This window comes from Leptonychotes weddellii, chromosome 5 (genome assembly GCF_054177405.1).
Source record: "Leptonychotes weddellii isolate Sample4059 chromosome 5, ASM5417740v2, whole genome shotgun sequence".
Lineage (NCBI taxonomy): Eukaryota > Metazoa > Chordata > Mammalia > Carnivora > Phocidae > Leptonychotes > Leptonychotes weddellii.
Window position 1 is genome coordinate 135,471,938 of NC_138373.1, and position 6,197 is coordinate 135,478,134.

General features: G+C 42.5%; 1 long non-coding RNA gene across 1 annotated transcript in view; it reads right to left on the reverse strand.

Annotated features, from left to right (window-relative positions):
* Window positions 1–6,197, reverse strand: part of LOC115941625 (uncharacterized) — a 170,839-nt gene that overhangs the window by 72,305 nt on the left and 92,337 nt on the right. The gene's annotated exons all lie outside the window — the stretch shown is intronic.

The following is a 6,197-nucleotide window of genomic DNA, read 5'->3' on the forward strand; positions in this document are numbered from 1 at the left end:
TTGGGGTGGATCTTTTTGGTTTTCCAAATAAATTATCATGTCATCTGCAAAGAGTGAGAGTTCGACTTTTTCTTTCTTGAGCCCCTGTATCTGCATTTCCTTTAACATTTTCTTATGAAGCTCTTGCTTGTGTTTCATTTTTTAATATGTAGACATTTTGAACACCTGTTCCTTCTCTGTGTGCCCTTTTCTCTCAGCTGGCCAGGGGAAGAATTTCAACAGGCCCAGCCAACAGAGATAATAACAGCAGGATGTTATGCCCTATACATTTTGGAGGCTAAGGCATGAGGACTGGAGGATTGTAAATACAATGCAGAGAATGGCCCATGGTGTCCTGGATCTTGCAGCTTATGTAGTTATAGCAATGCATCCACTGAGTGGCCTGGTTTCCTGCCTCCTTGAGGTGATTAGGAAGGAATGAACAGAGAGCATCTGTAACATGCTCTGTACATCTCCACAGAGAGTAGTGCTTGCCTCAAGCATCCAAAAGGCCCACTGAGGAAACATGGCCAAATCTCCCACTCAGCTTTACAGTAAACAGACCTATAAAATGGAGGTGGCTGTAAGTTTGCCAAGAAGGTAAATCATGCACACAAGATTTCAGGACTACTTAATGCACAGCAGATTTTGGGACCCCTTCATCTATAGAATAAAATAAATGGACTAATAATAGTGTAGAAAAACATTTTATGTTTCAGTGGAAAACGAGATTCTAGTGCTATTCACTGTATTTGAGTTATTTCATAAAGCTTTGTAAGCTGTAGGTAACTGATAGATATGTGATTTCTATCTTGTCTGGTAGTGATTTAACTGACTACCCCACGACCACCCCAACTGTCCTTAAAACTGGAAAAAAAACCAGTTTTGTCTCCATTTGCAATTCATCTCAACATTCCTTTACTTTTACAAATATGTGTTTTGACTTTTCCTTTGAAACAGCTGTTATATGTTGAATAACGTCCCCCCTCAAAAAAATAATGTTGAAGTCCTAACCCCCAGTACATGTGAATGTGACCTTATTTGAAAATAGGGTCTTTGCAAATGATCGAGTTAAGATGAGGTCATAGGGTGGGCCTCAATCCAATATAACTATGTCCTTATAAAAAGGGGAAATTTGGATAAAGAGACAGACAGACACAGAATGAATGCCATGTGAAGAGGAAGGCAGATATGGGGATAATACACCTAACAAATTAAGGAATGACACGATTTCCAGCAAACCACCAAAAGCTGGGAGAAAGGTATGGAAGAGATTCTCCTTCACAGCCCTCAGAAGGAACCAACTCTAACAACCTTGATCTCAGACTCCCAGCCTCCAGAACTGTGAGAGAATAATTCTGTTGTCTAAGCCATGCAGTTTGTGGTGCTTGACTATGGCAACCCTAGCAACCGAATATGTTGGTTCTACCTGCCTAATTCCCTTGTATCATATGAGTAAAATAAATTCTTTAAAACATGTTCATTTTATAATCTGTATGAGAGTCAGGAGTTTACCTTTTTCTGAAAATGATCTTTTAATAAGATACATGGATCTCTTGTTATCTCTCCCCATTCCTGAAGACTTCTCAGCCAGGACTATCCCTGAAGACTCTTTTTTTTTCATTGAGTTGTTAGGTTGTATAAAGGCATCACAATATATCTTTTAAAAATGACCCATAATTGGAAACTAAACTAATTAAAATGCACTGCCTTCCCCCCATTCAGATGAATGGGTACAAAGGGAATGAAGCCCTGCCAGCTGCCAGGCTCTGTGCTGGGCACTTGGCATTCTGCAGGATATTTTTTGAATGCTTACCCCAGTCACCCTACCTTCTCCAATGTTGGACTGGTAGTGTTCACCTTTCCCCCACAGGGAAAGGGACCCTATCCCAATTTTCCCCAGGAATAAAGCCTGATTGGTCTGAGATTCTTATGGTAGTTCCAGTCCCCTTGCCAGTGACTGATGAGACATGCTGGGAGGTAGGGGCAGAGGAAGATATTCCAAAAAGGAAAGGTTTTGTGCTTTTGAAAATGCTGTATGTATTTTTTGAGTCTACATGTGATGCTTGGAACTATGGCAGCCACCTTGTGCTCATGAGAGCGGCTAACCCAAGGACAAAATATGTCACACCAAACATGGAAAGGTAGAAAGGACAGTTCCTGGGTTCTTGATAACATCCAAGGTAACCTACCCAGAGTAACACATAAGACAAAACCTGTTTCCAAATCAAAATCTAGACCTACCTTCTCTCCTACACCACTTACCTCCTCTGTGTTTATTGTTAGTCAGTGAATGAAGGTTAATTTCTCCTACTTCTTATTGTTATTTGTTTTTATCTTTTAAAATGTCTTAGGAGGCCTTAGAGCCTAGTGGTTAAGAGCAAACTGTGGTGTCAGGTGGACCTAGGTTTATTTTTTTTTTTTAAGATTTTATTTATTTATTTGAGAGAGAGAATGAGAGAGAGAGAGCAAGTGAGAGGGGGGAGGGTCAGAGGGAGAAGCAGACTCCCTGCTGAGCAGGGAGCCCGATGCGGGACTCGATCCCGGGACTCCAGGATCATGACCTGAGCCAAAGGTAGTCGCTTAACCAACTGAGCCACCCAGGCGCCCTGGACCTAGGTTTAAATCCTGCCTCTCTGTGACCTCAAGCAAGTCATTTAACCCTTTTATGCCTCATTTCCTCAAATATAGAATGGGGATAACAATTCCCATGCTATAAGCTTGTAATGAGGACTAAGTGAAATTACATATGTAAAGGACTTATCACAGGTCCTGGCACATGATACATGCACACAAAAAAATTGATGGTGTTTAAGATTATTACTATTACTGTGTCATGCAATATTATCCTACCTCTTCAACGGGCAGCCAGCATTTTGAATGTAAAGAAAGCATCTTGTTCCCCATACATAGTGTGGTTTCATCAGTTGACTTCAGACTCATTAGAGCCTCCCCTCTTCATACTAAAGCTGGGAGCTCCCCTTCTTCCTGCCCAGATAGCCACCATCAAAGGAGCCCAAATCCCCAGGAGCACCTGTCATTCCTTGGGAGAGCCCAGCCTGGTTTTGTATCTACTCACATTGCCCCCACCATCACTGCCCCACCCTACCCCCCAGGGCCCTAAGAGCTTTAATGCTCATGTGGCTGCCTGGCAGGAGCAGAAAGATAAAACCCTACTTGTTCCCTCTCTCCACAATAAGACCTTTGGCAATTTAGAGGGACACAGAGATAAAAGACTGGATTTTTTTTCTTTCTTTTCATTTTTTTCCCCCAAAAACAAATGGTGGTTTGTCTTCATCAGGCACTCCTTCAGAGCCACACCAGTATCAAAGAGCATGAAATCAGCAGAAAGCCAAGACAGGGGAGTTCTATCCCACCCAGTAGGGAATTTGCTTGCTTACAGGAGAAATAGAAAAGGAGGGGAGAGGGGAGCTATACGCAAAGAGCCTCTCACTGGGGTGACCTAAGCTCACATCCCCCACCCCATTCCCAAAAGTTTGTTTTCTTAACATTTACTCTATGCCACTTGAAGCTTGGCACACAGACAAGGACAGTGAGGGAGACAGAGAAAGGAAAAGCTCAGCTTGTCTCATGGATAAATCTTGAGTTGACTTGACATCTCATAGTCCAGAGAGCTTACTGTGCTGACAGCATTCAGTTGGGACTCTCAAGTCTGGTGTCAAGTTCTGCTCAAAGTCCATGTGACCACATGCAAATGGAAGAGGAATGAGAATAGTCTACCTGCATAACAACGGGGCCTATTGTTTCTGGAGTATATCCTATGGATTGGGTCCTATACTAAGTACCCAATACGTAACAACCATGGGGTAGCTGGAACTACTTTCCCCATTTACAGATGTGGACACTGCAGCTTACAGAGACCAAGTCAGTTGTCCAAGGCCACATCCTAAGAGGCAGAGGCAGGACTTAAACTCAGATCTGCACCAAAGTGTGTGTTCTTTTTTTTTTTTTTTAAGATTTTATTTATTTATTTGAGACAGAGAGAATTAGAGACAGAGAGCATGAGAGGGAAGAGGGTCAGAGGGAGAAGCAGACCCCCCGCTGAGCAGGGAGCCCGATGCGGGACTCAATCCCAGGACTCCAGGATCATGACCTGAGCCAAAGGCAGTCGCTTAACCAACTGAGCCACCCAGGCGCCCCAAAGTGTGTGTTCTTAACCAGATATTGTAAAGCTGCTTTCCACAGTGTGAGTGCATTCTGAAAAATGCCAAGCAATATACAGTTTTAGGGCACCTGTTATCCATTGAGTTGTACCTTCGAAAAATGTTATGCTGAAGTCCTAAGCCCTAGTACCTGGAAAGTACTATTTGGAAATAGGGTCTTTTCAGATGTAATTAAGTGAAAATGAGGAGATACCGGATTAGGGTAGGCCTAATACTAGGCTAGATACTAGGGCTGGTATCCTTATAAAGAAGGGAAATTTGGATACACATACTCACGGAGGGAGGAGAGCCATGTGAAGACGGAGGGAGAAACTGGAGTGATGTTGCCACAAGCCCAGGAACATCAAAGATTGCTGGAAACCACCAGAAGCAAGGAAAAGGCAAGGAAGGATCCTCCTCCAGAGACTGTGAGAGAACATGGCATGGCCAACAACTTGATTTTGGACATCTGGCCTCCAGAACTGTGAGAACAGATTTCTGTTGTTTTAAGTTTGTGACACTTTGTTACAGCAGCCTTAGGAAATTAATATAGCATCCGTCTTTGTGAGTTTGCAGAGTTTAAAGAGGTGGGGGAAAGGAGTTGCAGGGAGGGGAGAGGAAGGCATGACAACTTTCAGAAAAATAATATAAAGACTATCTCTCGCATAGTGGACTGGGGAATGAAGCAAGGATGCTAGCCACAAAAGACAGCCGGACAGAAGTTGGTGATGAAGGTAGGGAAACGAGGGGTTTAAGTGAAGTGAAGGGATGGAAAGGAGAGAGAGAGGATAATGGCAAGGAGTTTGATGGGTCAGCTCCATGAAAGGGAGAAGAGTCCAGGAAGGTTCTGACATTCCCTGCCAGGGAGGGAAAGGATTGAGAAAGAGCAGAACACTGCCATAGTCTGCCCCGTGACCATGACCTTGCCCCATGCCACTGCCCCAGCCTTCTCACACCTCAACAGGACTCTTACATCAGACTCCTCTTCAGTTACTGAGCTCAGGGAACATGTAGTCAGCACTCACTAAGTGACTGGCGCTGAAGAGGGTGGGGGCGTGAGAACCAGAGAGCAGCACAAAGAACAAGGAACTAGAAGCCTCATCATTTCTTCAACCTGGATTGCTCTTCACCCCCTACCCAGTTGGTCTAAAAGTATGTACTTAAAACTCCCTCCCATCCCAACTTGGATGAGGCATCAGCCCACCTCACTGGGCCCAAAACAACTTCCACACCTCTTTATCATAATGTTTGGATATTATATTGTGTTTCTTTATATATATATATATATATATATATACACACACACACACAGATATGGATAGATAGGGAAGTAGAGAGATACACACACATAGATATCTACCTATAGGTATAGATATAAATATAGATAGATAGATAGATAGATAGATAGATAGATAATTATAGGTATAATGGCTCCTCCATTAGAGTGTGAGCTTCTGGAAAGCAGTGTTCTATTCAACTTTATCTAGCCAGTGCTTTTGCAGAGCCTGGTGCACCACAGTTGGGTCAGTAAACAGTTGATCAATGAATGTCTGAGGTATTTTAGAACTCAAACAACAAAAAGTATTAAGTAATAGAAAAATAGGCAAAGGACATAAACACATGATTTACAAAATAAAAGAAATAGATGAGACCCTTTCCCTTAAGATCAGGAACATGTCAAGGATGCCCACTCTCGCCACTATTGTTCAACATAGTATTAGAAGTCCTAGCAATAGCAATCAGACAACAAAAAGAAATAAAAGGTATTCAAATTGGCAAAGAAGAAGTCAAATTCTCTCTCTTCACAGATGACATGATACTTTATGTGGAAAACCCAAAAGACTCCACCCCCAAATTACTAGAACTCATACAGCAATTCAGTAATGTGGCAGGATACAAAATCAATGCACAGAAATCAGTTGCTTTCTTATACATTAACAACGCAACTGTAGCAAGAGAAATTAGAGAATTGATTCCATTTGCAATAGCACCAAAGACCATAAGATACCTCGGAATAAACCTAACCAAAGAGGTAAAGGATCTATACTCTAGGAA